We start from the raw sequence: 13,085 nt of genomic DNA, 5'->3' as shown, positions 1-13,085 counted from the left end.
TCATTTAAATATAATCATAATATGATTTTTAAATCCCATGAACAATTATATTTGATTTACCTCCTCTCTTTTTTCCTTCATTCTTCCATCCACAGCCTTCTCCTAATCAAACATATGTACTCATTTAAAGACTGCTATTATACTCCCCAAATGGATCCATTTTGCTTATACTTCTCTGCATCTTGATTTTCCCACCTAGCCATACATTATTGAAATCATTCAAGGAGTAAAATTAACACATTCTTTTGAATGTGCAATAAACCTCATCATGAATGTACCACAATTTGCCCAATAAGTCTTCTATTTATAGGTATTCAGCCTGTTTTCAGTCTTCTTGCTAGCTCAAATAATGATGAAATAGACACCTTCGGATGTTGGTACTTTTGCTTTTATAGAAATGTGTCTCGAAGCAAGATTGTTGAAAGAGAAGTACAAATGTGTGTGTATAAACACATACATATTTGATGTTAATAGATACTGCCAAAGTGCTTCACAAGGGAGCCTAACAGTTCACATGTCTACAGCAATGTATAAGGGCATTCTTTTCCCCACATCCCAAACCAGCAACTGAATGTAAACTATTTGTTTCTGTAATTTGATGGGCCAGCAGTGGTATCTCATTGTTGCTTTGATTTCCATTTTCCTTACTACTCATTAGACTCATGCAATATATTTTCCCATATACTCACTGGCCATTTTGGAGTTCTAATCTGTAAAATGCCTACTCATTTCCCTTGCCTATCTTTCTCTGGCCTGTCTTTATTTTACATTACCATTAAAAACCACAAGGATGGTTATTTGAGGAGTCTGAAGGATCCTGTCTGGGAGCCCCATGTTTGTCTTTGCTGATATTACCCCAAGTTCTCATCTCTCCTTATATATGGCACCATTAACCAACTACCATCTCTTAATAATTGTGTTTACTCCTTCACTGAGGGTCCCGAAAACTCTCATATTGGGACAGCTTGTTTGTGTTAAAATGATTTACACTCTCCTTGGATTTGGAGAATACTGCTAATGTACTAATTATCACAAGTAGATTATAAGCCTTTGGGGAACTAAAGGACTAATTGCTGTTTTTAACATGTTATTTCTTATTTACCCAGCTATTTATTTATAGTATAACATTAAAAAAAAAATTCTTTCTCCAAAGCCCTAGAATAATCTGTGAATATTTCATTGATCCATTCCTAGCTGGCGTGGTCTGGTGGTCTTCAGAGCTGTTATTTGCAAATGGGCTGCATAGATCCTATTGTATGACCTTGTTCTTTTAATTTATCCCAGGTCATTGCTAACCTGATGAATTCTAGTTGGGTAGAATGGTTACTTTCTATGTAGATTTGGGTAATGTATCAGGTACGTAGCTTTATTTGGAAGCATTAAATTTCTCAGTAAAGTGTGTAAAGGTTGGAGATTTTAAGGGCAATAGAAATATGTGTATATTTAGCTCTGTTCTGGAAAACTTCAGAGCACAGGCCTGGCTATCTCCACTCCCAGCAATGTGTGGCTTGACTTTACTACGCTTCTGATCAGATTTGACTTTTCACTTACCTCGCAGATACCTCATTCTCATTATTTCATTCAAGATGGGCCTCATACCCAGTTCCCTACTGACAGAACTGACAAGGTGGCTGATAAATCGTCAGTGTAAATGGCAGATTCCAAACAATATAGCCAAAAGAAGTACGTCAGAGCTGGAAATATAATCTGCTCTCTCATTCTCAGCGCTCTCTTGTAAAAGGTGGTTCCCACATGCTGACAGCAAGAGAACTTTTAAGAAACCCTGTTCAAGATCTTTTAAGATCCCTGTTCAAGAAATAAAAAGGGACTCTGGGTTTCCTCAGAGGCGCTCAGATACACCCAGAGACATGCAGCATGTGGCACCTGAATTGCGAAGCTCTCCTAATTTACTCATAAATCTTGCTTTTTTTCTTGAAGCAATTCTTTGCCTGGAAGGGATCTTTTAATTACCATCCTCTGGACTAACCAACCAAGCTGTAAAACCCTTAAAGCAGCTGAGAGAGTCCTCTTTCCAGTAGTCCTGCAGCCTCAGCAGGTTTCCCTGCCTATGGAAGCAATTTCTATCAGCCACTTCCTGCCAAAGCACCCAACTGAATGGAGTAAGTTGTTTCAGATGCCACTTCATTATCCACGAGAAAAGAAAACTCAACAGAGAACATTATCAGAATGTGAAAATTAGCATTAGGCTCTTATTTAAAATAAAACAAGAGCTACCACAGGCTGATTTGGGGTTAATAATACCAATTCTTTTCAGAGGACATTTTTTTTCCCCTTCTTTAGTGTGGTATTATGTTACCATAGGAAAAGTCAAATATGATTTTTTATGTAAAAACAACCATGAATTTTTTCCTCTTCTGTCCCCAAGATGATTGTGTAGCCCCCATCTAAGTAAAGGCATAATACAATTATAAAAGGCAATGAAATAGTCACATTCCTCTATTATTAAACTTACGTTCATTAGCACCCTACTGTAACCCTCTGAGCAACCACCACGTTTCTGCTAAATATGGACAAAGAAAACATTTGTAAATGAATTTGGGTTGTGCATTTTTTCAGGTTTTTGTCAGTACACATTAATACTAAGCCATACTGTCTATCAATGAGATATAGTCAGCTGGATCCAAGCCCCATCTCCATTAATAAACTTGCACTAATCACTTGTAGGTTTAAGCTTAATGAAAGGTTATGATTAGAGTGTGTAATAATATGAGTCACTACACCAAACTTAGTCATGAAATAGTAGAGCTAGAAGAGGCTTGTAGACAAGATCCAGCGTTTCTGCCTGTCTCCATATTAGGTTAATGAAATCATCTGAGGCTTGGTTTTCCAAAACGTATTTCACAAAACACAAGCCAAGTGATATACTCTGCCAGAAAAAAAAAAAAAAAAAGAGGTGGGGGAGGAGGAAAATGAGGAGGAGGAGAAGAAAGAGGAGGAGAAGAAAGAGGAGGAGAATGGTAATCTGGGAAACAAGGAGAGTGACAATAAATATTACACTGTTTAAAGCTTTGTTATAATTTCAGCATAGAATATGATTTAACTTGGCTTAACCTAGTGTTTCTTGAGAGAATTTGACCACAGAATCCTTTTCTTTAAATGTGATCCATTTTAACTTCCCATGCATGACTACAGAAACACACTTTGAGCAATGTTGGTTAAGTGATTGCAATTGCTAGGAGATCTCCAGAAAATTATAAACCGTCCTTCAGAGATTTCCATCATTCTCTTGGAAACATTCAACTTTATTCTCGGTTTCAAAAGGAGTCTTCCTTTTGGTAAATTGGCTTATATATGAAGAAATGGGAATCTTCTGGCTCTTGTACTTGAGGGGAAAGCTGTCATGCTTGTGACTCAACTCACTATAATTTCTGCAGACATCAAAACCCTGGAACTACCCTTCCTGGGAAAAAGCACTAGAGGACACTTCCAATCTGTCCCTCTGTGTGTCTGTCTCTCTCTTTTTCTTTATTACTAATTATCTTATTGGCTATAACTGTCACAAAAATCAGTGCTCTGGTTTGGTCTGTTCTCGTGGTTCTCTGTTCATTGAACTACAAGTAAAGCTGACACAAACACGCATGGGCCAGTGGATGTCTTGCCTTGTAGACTCAACTCCCTTTGATTGGGCTCTGGGTTAACATGTGTGGAGTTGAGCCATGAACACAGGATTGAGGGTGGAAGAAAGAAAGTAAGCAAAGTAACAGAAAACCTTACAAGCCCTCTCTAACATGAGAAACCACTCCTGTTAAAAATAATAAAGCTGGTTCTGTCCGTGAATTCTCACCCTATTGTTTTGATCTACTCTCAGCTTGGTTCTAGAAATTTGGAAATAGGAAGTGAGAAGAAAAAATAATTAATTGGCACCCTCAGTCCCCAGCACCTATTATCCTTATGATACCCCTTCATCAGTTGAAAATGATTATGAAGTCACCCTGCAGCAATTTCTCCAGATCAAATAATTCCAAGTTCTTTCCCTTTTTCTTCCCCATAGCTCCATTTGCCAATACTAATTATTTTTGTTGCTCTTTCCTGGTTCATTTCCAACTTTCCAAATCACTTAAAAAATAGATATATATCCCCAGATGGGACAAAGCCTTCTGGGGGCCTGGATTCATCTGAGCTTCTAGATGGTTTGCTGGCCACTGCAGCATTTTACACTTAGTGGTGGATGAGAGTGCATCCCATGTTATATTAGCTTTCATAACAACACCAGTGACTCCATTGGTGGCTTGCTATAATTTTCCTTCCTGTTCTGTAAGGATGCTTAACAACCATGATATGATAATGGTGGCTCTAGCTAAGCATTTCTCCCTAAATGTTGATATTGCTCACTTTTCTCTAAGTGTTTTACATGGTAGGTTATTCTTATTGGATTCTAGTGAGTTTCTTTTTCAAGGTGTCTCAAAAATATTGCTTGTTTTGACTTTTCCTTGAGGTTTTGCCTAGGAAAACTTGTTCATTTAAAAACCTCCAGAACATTCTGTCAAATTTTCAAATTTACAAACAATCATTATAATCTGGAACTGATTCAATTTCTACATGTGGTTTCACTGATATATGCTTAATGATAAGAGCTTTGCACCTATAATGTAAGGAATACTTATTTTATAGCACTTCCAGTTTCTAAATTGCTTTCAACAGTACATGTTCTTTATTCATTCACCAAAGAGATATTTATTGATAGTGTATCAAAAATTGTGCTGGGCACTAGTGAGATAAAAGATAGTAAAGTGGTATAGCTGACTTCAAGAGGTTTGTAGTCAAGTGGGGCCAGTGGGGATACACAATTGCAACACCACACGGTTAAAGCTGTGCAATAGGAGACAATGCTTTTCACCTAGGTCACCAGGAGAATTTGCAGGAAAATGAGCAGGTGAATGAGGGTCACCCAAGAAGTGGACTAATGAGCTGCAGCTGAGGGGGCACAGATTTTAAAGGATTTCATATGGTGAGTGTTCATGAAGCATACAGATTCACTAAGTAGACCATGCCTTGTCCCCCAGTTTTACATTACACAAACCTGGAACCCAGAAGACACAAAAAGTAATCACTAAAAGAAAGACATTTTCTAGAATGTTGACTCCTAGAGCATTTTCCTTCCTATATGAAATGTCTATTAAAAATGTTTATGATTTTGGTATTTTTCTAAACTTTATTTTTTTATCATGTACATTAAAATGTGTACTTTAAGGACAGTTGTAAAATAGAAATGTATGGAGAGCAAATAAAAATTATAAGGTTAGCATATTTTATTATTTTCTCTATCATTTGTATATATAAACTTACATACATATTTTATAATATTAGCAACATTATATATCTATTGTATCCTGCTGTTTTCATTGAATAATATGTATTGAGAATATGTTTCAATAATGTGATTTTTAATGGGTGCAGAGTATTTCATTTTAATGGTTGTAGAATATTCCATTGTATGCTTGTGATGACAATTTGTCCATTTTACAATTACTTGACATTTAAGCCATTTCTATTAGTCTGTACTATGAATAACACTGTGTTAACAACTTCTTTGTATATCTGATTCTTTCTTTAGGATTATTCACTAGGTCAGATAATACAGTCCTTTAAAAGCTCATGGCACTTATTGGTAAATTGCCCTAACTTTCATTCCCAATAATGGTGAGCAAAGTGCCAGTTTCACCACTATTGCCAATCCAGTGTATTTTTCTGCCAAGAAATAAGTTTTGTGTTTGATTTTTTTCTAATTTTGGGGAGGAGGACATGTGTCTTAGAGTAACAGGTTTAGGACTAGGAGTGATAGAGCACAGTGGGATGAACTTTCCAGCCACATTGGTACTAGATGACTATGACTCTTCTACTTCTGGCAGGCCTAGGGCATGTGGGAGATGTCCACTTGGCATTATTAGACATCAAGCCAAATCTGTATGATTTACGCCTTCCTTTTGACAAGTAAAATGTCAGAACACAGATCCTCTTCAGCTATAAGAAGATGTCCCCTTCCTTCAGAGGTAATTTCTGAGAACCATTAGTCTGGATTCCCTGCCCCCACAAACCCATCACCCATCATCCACCAAACCTTCTCAGTTCCCTCCTTTCTACCCACCTCCCCCCAAGAAACACTGTATTCTTTTAAATCTAAATTTACAGTCTGACATTTTACAGCAGACTTTTTAAATAAATATTTAAGGCATATAAAAATGATAAAACAGTCAAACATGCATAAAACTACAGAGATTAGTATAACTAATAAAGGGGTTTCTCAAGATCTTTGGGGATTGGTTTCAGGAGCCCTACTACCCACTCCATATCAAAATCCACAGATGCACGAGTCTCATATAAAATGACATAGTATTCACCAATAACCTACATATATCCTCTCATGTACTTTAAATCATCCTTAGATTACTTATAATACTTAATCCAAAAATAAACTACGTATATAATATGAAGTGTCTATCTACATATATGTTCATATATGCAAATAAATAATATGTAGATAGGAGTTGTTTTGTATTTATGTATGTACATATATGTTTATATCTTAGAAAAAGGTCAGGATAAAAAACAAACTAAAGTATGGTAATTTAAGTAAGAGTTACAATTAAATTTTGTTCTTCTTAAACTTTCAAAAATTTTGTATAAAGTTGTAGAAATATTGTTTTAACTTTAAATGCATGCATGTGTGTGTGTGTGTGTGTGTATGTGTATAAGAAAGAAACAAAGCAAAAAAGTAGTTGAATGTTTGAATGTAATTAAGTTATATATGGAATTTTTCATTCCTTTGGCAATCTGAGAATAAAACAGTTTACCTGAGAATTCCTGGACTGTGGTCATAAAATCCAGAAAATTTTTGGAAAGTTTAAATGAATGGATGATGGATGTAAAGTGAATCTTTGTCCTGCATTCATGTAGAAGAAGTCCTGTGTGTGCAAAATAGCTAATTGGGGATTTCAATTTTTTTTTTCACTGAATCAGGCTGAATAGGTTACTAATATGATCAACTGCACATAACTAAATGATCTAGATGGCAAAAAAAGAGATTCAACTAAAAGTAATTGATTCAGTGCCCACATGTAGACAGAATCAATTTCAGGATCAAGATAATGAGAAAATCAAGGTAAATATTTGTTTTGTAAAACTTATTCAAATAGGCTTGAGATCAATAATGGATAGTACTGATATTTTAGGACAGCAATTATTCTAATTACTTAATACTATGTGTTTATAATGCTTGATGGCTGATAATGTATTTTTAAAGTTGTCATTTTGACAGGTTTTTAAAACTTCATTCATTCAGTTTTGAATGGCTGTAGACTGCCAATCAGCAGACAGAGAGCATCCCATCTTTCTTTCTTTCCCCACCATACAAGCCGTCATATTTCTTAGCTGGATCACAAAATGCCAGGTCCTAAAAATTTCCTGTGAACAGAAAATAAGCTACATTCTTTCATTTACATTGCTGTTGAAAAAAAAAATCATTCACAAAACTTTAATTTCTGATAACTGTAAATGAAAGACTAGATTAGTTCAAATGGAGTAGAAAATTTTTTTCTTACACACACACACATATACATGCACACATTTAAAATTAAAACAATATTTCTACAACTTTATACATTTGCATTGTTACCCAAGGTAAGATCACTTTTTTTTTTGACTTTCAATACACACATGGCCTCCGCTCACATATTAAGAGATATTAGTGTGCATTAAGAAAATCATAGCTTCTTCAAGGTGAGAAGGGAATTAAACATTGTCCAATTCAATTCCTTTCTCATCTTTTTAGATAAGAAAACCAAGGCCAAAAACAGTGACATGCTCAGATTGTGGCCAAAGATTCTTGAATTTTAATCTACTCTTCCCAAAACAAGCAAACAAAACACTCTTTCAAACAGTTGTGTGTGATCATCCTTTACATTCAATTTGCTACTGAGTCTTAGGTTGGTAATGCCAAGCAGATGCCACATTAGAGAAGCCAGCATGTTTAGGTGAAACAGACACCTCTCTGCATGCTTCTCTAACCAGAGGACCTTCCAGCTATCCAGTCCCCACTGCAACAGACTGAGACAATTTAGTTTGGACAGTAGGTGAATATGATGATGTAAAAGAAAGACATCATTTAAAATCCAATTTCTTTCAGAGGGGTTTCTTTAATATTGAAGTCTACTATAAAATTGGTGATTATTGTATGTCATTACAGGACACCAACTTTTATGTGAAAGATCTATTTTGTTGATTAAATGAAATTCTTTCTTGTGTCATTGGGTCACACATAACATATGTCCAGTCAATTATTTTAGGAGTAGTTGAAAATTTCTCTTTTCACTGTAATAGTTTTTTTTTTTGGCAATCAATAGGGCTTTGAAGAACCATTTTTCTTGATAATGACCTACATCTTTTCTTTAGAAATTTTTCCCCCCAAGATGGATAGAGCTGGGTCATGGGAAGGGGTGATCAAAAATGCTTTATTGTAATTTTTCCAGAAAGATCAATGGTTTTGCAACCTGAAATGATAGCATAAAACAATAGTTTTTTAATAACTTAGAATGACTAAAAACAAATGTGGGTTTGACTTGACAGATGTCAAATAAAAATATTGATACTGAAGAAATAGCCATTCTTTTTCCAGGAAATTTCATCTCTTTTTATCTTACTAGATCAATAAGATAAATGTAAGCTATATGGTGGTCAATAATCTAGCCAGGTAAAAGACTCAATATTGGATGTTTGAGAATTTAGTTTCAGGTCTAATTCTGATGCACTAATATTCTGTGGAACAATCTTTAACTTTGAATCTCTTCACAAGTGAACTGTTGGCTTTTAGCTACCATTTATATTTTATGAAAAAAAATTACCAAAAGAAGTATTTACATTATAGAAGGTTTGTGCCCAAATTAAAATAAATAGTTCAAGAAATGTTTTGATCTCCTCCTCAGTCCGTACATGCAATTTACAGTAGTGACACTTTGTTCCCCAAGAGTTGAAGGTCTTACACTAAATGGTTTAACTAGCAGGCCCTTGTTGACATAAAGAATACTATTTACAATTTGGTTAAACACTCTACCAGTCCTGTTCGAATATCATTGCATAGGGAACCTTGCTAACCCTAATCTACCTTGGACCTTCCTCCTATTCTTCAAGCAAGTTACTGAAGGTTATAGCTGATCTTCATACTTGGTATGTAGAGACTGTGGCACTAAAAACAAAGTTTAAAGGTTAAAGACTATTGGCTGCAGCCACTCCTAGAATAGAAGTGGTCAAACTAGAATAATGGGCTACTTTGTGTGCATGCTTCTGATCCAAAAGCCACCCAGCTTACTGAGGAAAGGAGCAGTCTAGACCCTGTTTCATACTTCATCACAGCCCAAGTGGAGAAGAGAAGTAAATGTTCTGCATCCCATGGAATTAAAGCTAGAGGGAAGCCACATCCAATTTTGATCCTTGATGCACTTAGAGTCATGAAATAGCTACTTTTGGCAATCATTGATCCAATGGACCCAGCGATTTTTCTAAAGCAAATCAATTCCCAAGTGACTAGGCAATGCAATGGGGAATCCAGTTTGGGAAATATGATAGCACAAACTTACATGGGATCACTCTATGCTGGTGATTTGGCCTCTCACATGAGTGTCTCTTTAGCAAGTATATTAATTTTACATATTCAAAGGCATATAGTAAATTCATGAGATCCCATGTCACTCCTTTTGAAAAGGAAAGATCTGCTCATTTACCACATCTGCCATAATGAAATCCTTACTTATATACTAGGACCAGCTCTATGGTAGTTGGGGTCATTTGGTTCTTTCTGACTCCTGAGTTTTTACCAGCCAAACCCTTGATCTGAGAGAATGACAAATGGATGATAATTTTTCAAACTTTTAAATGCACTGTAATTCAATTAAGTGTTCCAACAGTTGACTCTAAGGATTCTGGACCAAACAGAATCACAAAAGTTGACACCTTTTGTATACATATCACTGAGCTTTCTTCAGGTTCCTGATTGGGACTGTTGAAAACATTCTATAAATAATCTCTGCACTAATATCAATAACACAAATTGAGTAGTTTGGAGGTGGATTTCCTAGAATGGCACAAGTATAACTAACTACTCACAGAAGGGAAGAAGAGTTGAGGGTCTTACAATTTCTGTGGGTTTATAAATATGAACAGTGGTTCACGCCCTACCTTTTTACTCTACAACCCCAGTAAAGATCTCTTCAGGAACTGAGATGGGTAATCTGTTCCAGGGACAAACCTGCAGCATTCCAACAGGTGTAAACTCTGACCCTTATGATGATATCATCTAACCTTCTACTAACACTGCAGCTGATGCTGCAAGAGCATCCTAACAAAAGACATCTCCATGCCCACGTTTCTAGAAACATCCTTCTCTGAAATCAACACTGCTTATAAAATAGGACATTCTAGCAACAGATGCCAAATTTCAGCCAAGTCTCCAGGCAAGTGATGGCAAGACACCTAAACACTGTTGCTTAAGAAACCCGAGGAGCTCACCATCTCTAGCAGTCAGAGAAATGCAAATCAAAACCACCCTAAGATACCATCTCACTCCAGTTAGATTGGCAGCCATTATGAAGTCAAACAACAACAAGTGCTGGTGAGGATGTGGGGAAAAGGGTACACTTGTACATTGCTGGTGGGACTGCAAATTGGTGCAGCCAATTTGGAAAGCAGTATGGAGATTTCTTGGAAAGCTGGGAATGGAGCCACCATTTGACCCAGCTATTCCCCTTCTCGGTCTATTCCCTAAAGACCTAAAAAGAGCATGCTACAGGGACACTGCTACATCGATGTTCATAGCAGCACAATTCACAATAGCAAGACTGTGGAACCAACCTAGATGCCCTTCAATAGACGAATGGATAAAAAAAATGTGGCATTTATACACAATGGAGTATTACTCTGCATTAAAAAATGACAAAATCATAGAATTTACAGGGAAATGGATGGCATTAGAGCAGATTATGCTAAGTGAAGCTAGCCAATCCCTAAAAAACAAATGCCAAATGTCTTCTTTGATATAAGGAGAGTAACTAAGAACAGAGTAGGGACGAAGAGCATGAGAAGAAGATTAACATTAAACAGGGATGAGAGGTGGGAGGGAAAGGGAGAGAGAAGGGAAATTGCATGGAAATGGAAGGAGACCCTCAGGGTTATACAAAAGTACATACAAGAGGAAGTGAGGGGAAAGGGAAAAATAATACAAGGGGGACAAATGAATGTCAGTAGAGGGGGCAGAGAGAGAAGAGGGGAGGGGAGGGGAGGGGAGGGGGGATAGTAGAGGATAGGAAAGGCAGGAGAACACAACAGACACTAGTATGGCAATATGTAAATCAAGGGATGTGTAACTGATGTGATTCTGCAATCTGTATATGGGGTAAAAATGGGAGTTCATAACCCACTTGAATCAAAGTGTGAAATATGATATATCAAGAACTATGTAATGTTTTGAACAGCCAACAATAAAAAATTAAAAAAAAAAAGAAAAAGAAAGCAGGATTCTTGTAGATAGGTGAAGGGGTTTCTTTCTTTAAATGCTTCTACCTGCATATTGTCTCACTACTGAGTAATCAGTACCAAGCAGACACCAGGTCACAAAAAACAGCAGGGCCAATGAAACACAAATTTCTCTAAATACTCCTCAGACCTGAGGACCTTCTGCCCAGCCAGACCTTACTGCAACTGACCAGAACAATTCAGTTTGGAAAACATAGAAACGACTGATCACATCAGTGCCTGACCAAGGTACTACTCAGAGTCTTTCCCAGACTTTACAGGATCCTTATTATCTTAGAAAAGTGGCAGTGTATCCCAGCAGAACCATTAACAACAGCTCCTTATTCTAGGCATGTCCTGGATTCCTGCCCAACCCCTGATCTATTGCTCTGCTCTTTGTCTCTCTGGCTCCATTTTCTAGCTCTGGTATCTATAACCCTTATCATTTGGCAACTTTCCTTTTGGCATTTTGGGCCTTAGGTTCATTCTCATTGTAGAAAAATGAGGGAAAGAAACCAAAAGTGAAAATAATCCTACTTTTCCTTTTAGAGATAATAACTGCAAGCATTTCTGTCACATATTCTTCTAGACCTATTCCAGGTCTGTTGGTACACACACACATCCATACACACACAACATCTAATACTGCGTGTGTGTGTGTAGATGTGTGTGTGTGTATGGGATCACACCTGACAGGTGTGTTATAGTGACTGGCACACACTAAACATTCAGTAAACATGTTCTGTTGTTGTATTTCTGATTGGTAACTTGGTTGCATCACTCAGTAACTTATAATGAATAGCCTCCATGTTGGTAAATATTTTTTATGTCCTTATTTTTAATGGATACATAGGATGTGCCAAAAAGGAACACTTACTTGTTAGATACAAGTTGTTGACATTATTTTGCTGTGGTAAACACAGCTACAATAAACATTACTCTAGTTAAATTTCTATATTGCAGGATAAATTCCTAACAATAAAATTGCTGATTCAAAGTGTTTGCATAGTACAAGTGATAAAGTATATAGAGTGATAAAGAGTATAGAGTTTGATGTAAAGGTGATAAACTCACAATGAGCTTATACCTGTTTACACTCGCCTCAGCTGCCCATCCAGAATATCAATTCATTTATTTATTCCTTTATTTCAGGATTATGAAAAGTGATATCAATATTTTTGGAACAAAACATACAAGATTCTTGCTTTCTTGGATAAGGGGAGAAAACAGACAGCCAATCAATAACATAATAATCAATTAAAAAGTTCAAATCGTACCATGACTATAAAAAACAAATTCCTTGGGGCTGGGTTGTAGCTCAGTTAGTAGAGCGCTTGCCTTGCATGGGTTCAATCCTCAGAACCACATAAAAAAACAAATAAGCAAAATAAGGTATATTTTTTTAAAATTTCCTATTGGATGGATATTGCATATATATCTGCATGTAACAAATTACCCTAAAGCATAGTGACTTAAAACAAAAATTATTTTCTTACCATTTATGTGAATCAGGAATCCGGTGCAACATAGACACATCCTCTGGAAATATATATATATATATATAT

The sequence above is a fragment of the Marmota marmota genome, unplaced genomic scaffold, assembly GCF_001458135.2.
Source record: "Marmota marmota marmota unplaced genomic scaffold, marMar, whole genome shotgun sequence".
Classification (NCBI taxonomy): domain Eukaryota; kingdom Metazoa; phylum Chordata; class Mammalia; order Rodentia; family Sciuridae; genus Marmota; species Marmota marmota.
Note: the sequence above shows the minus strand (reverse complement) of the source record.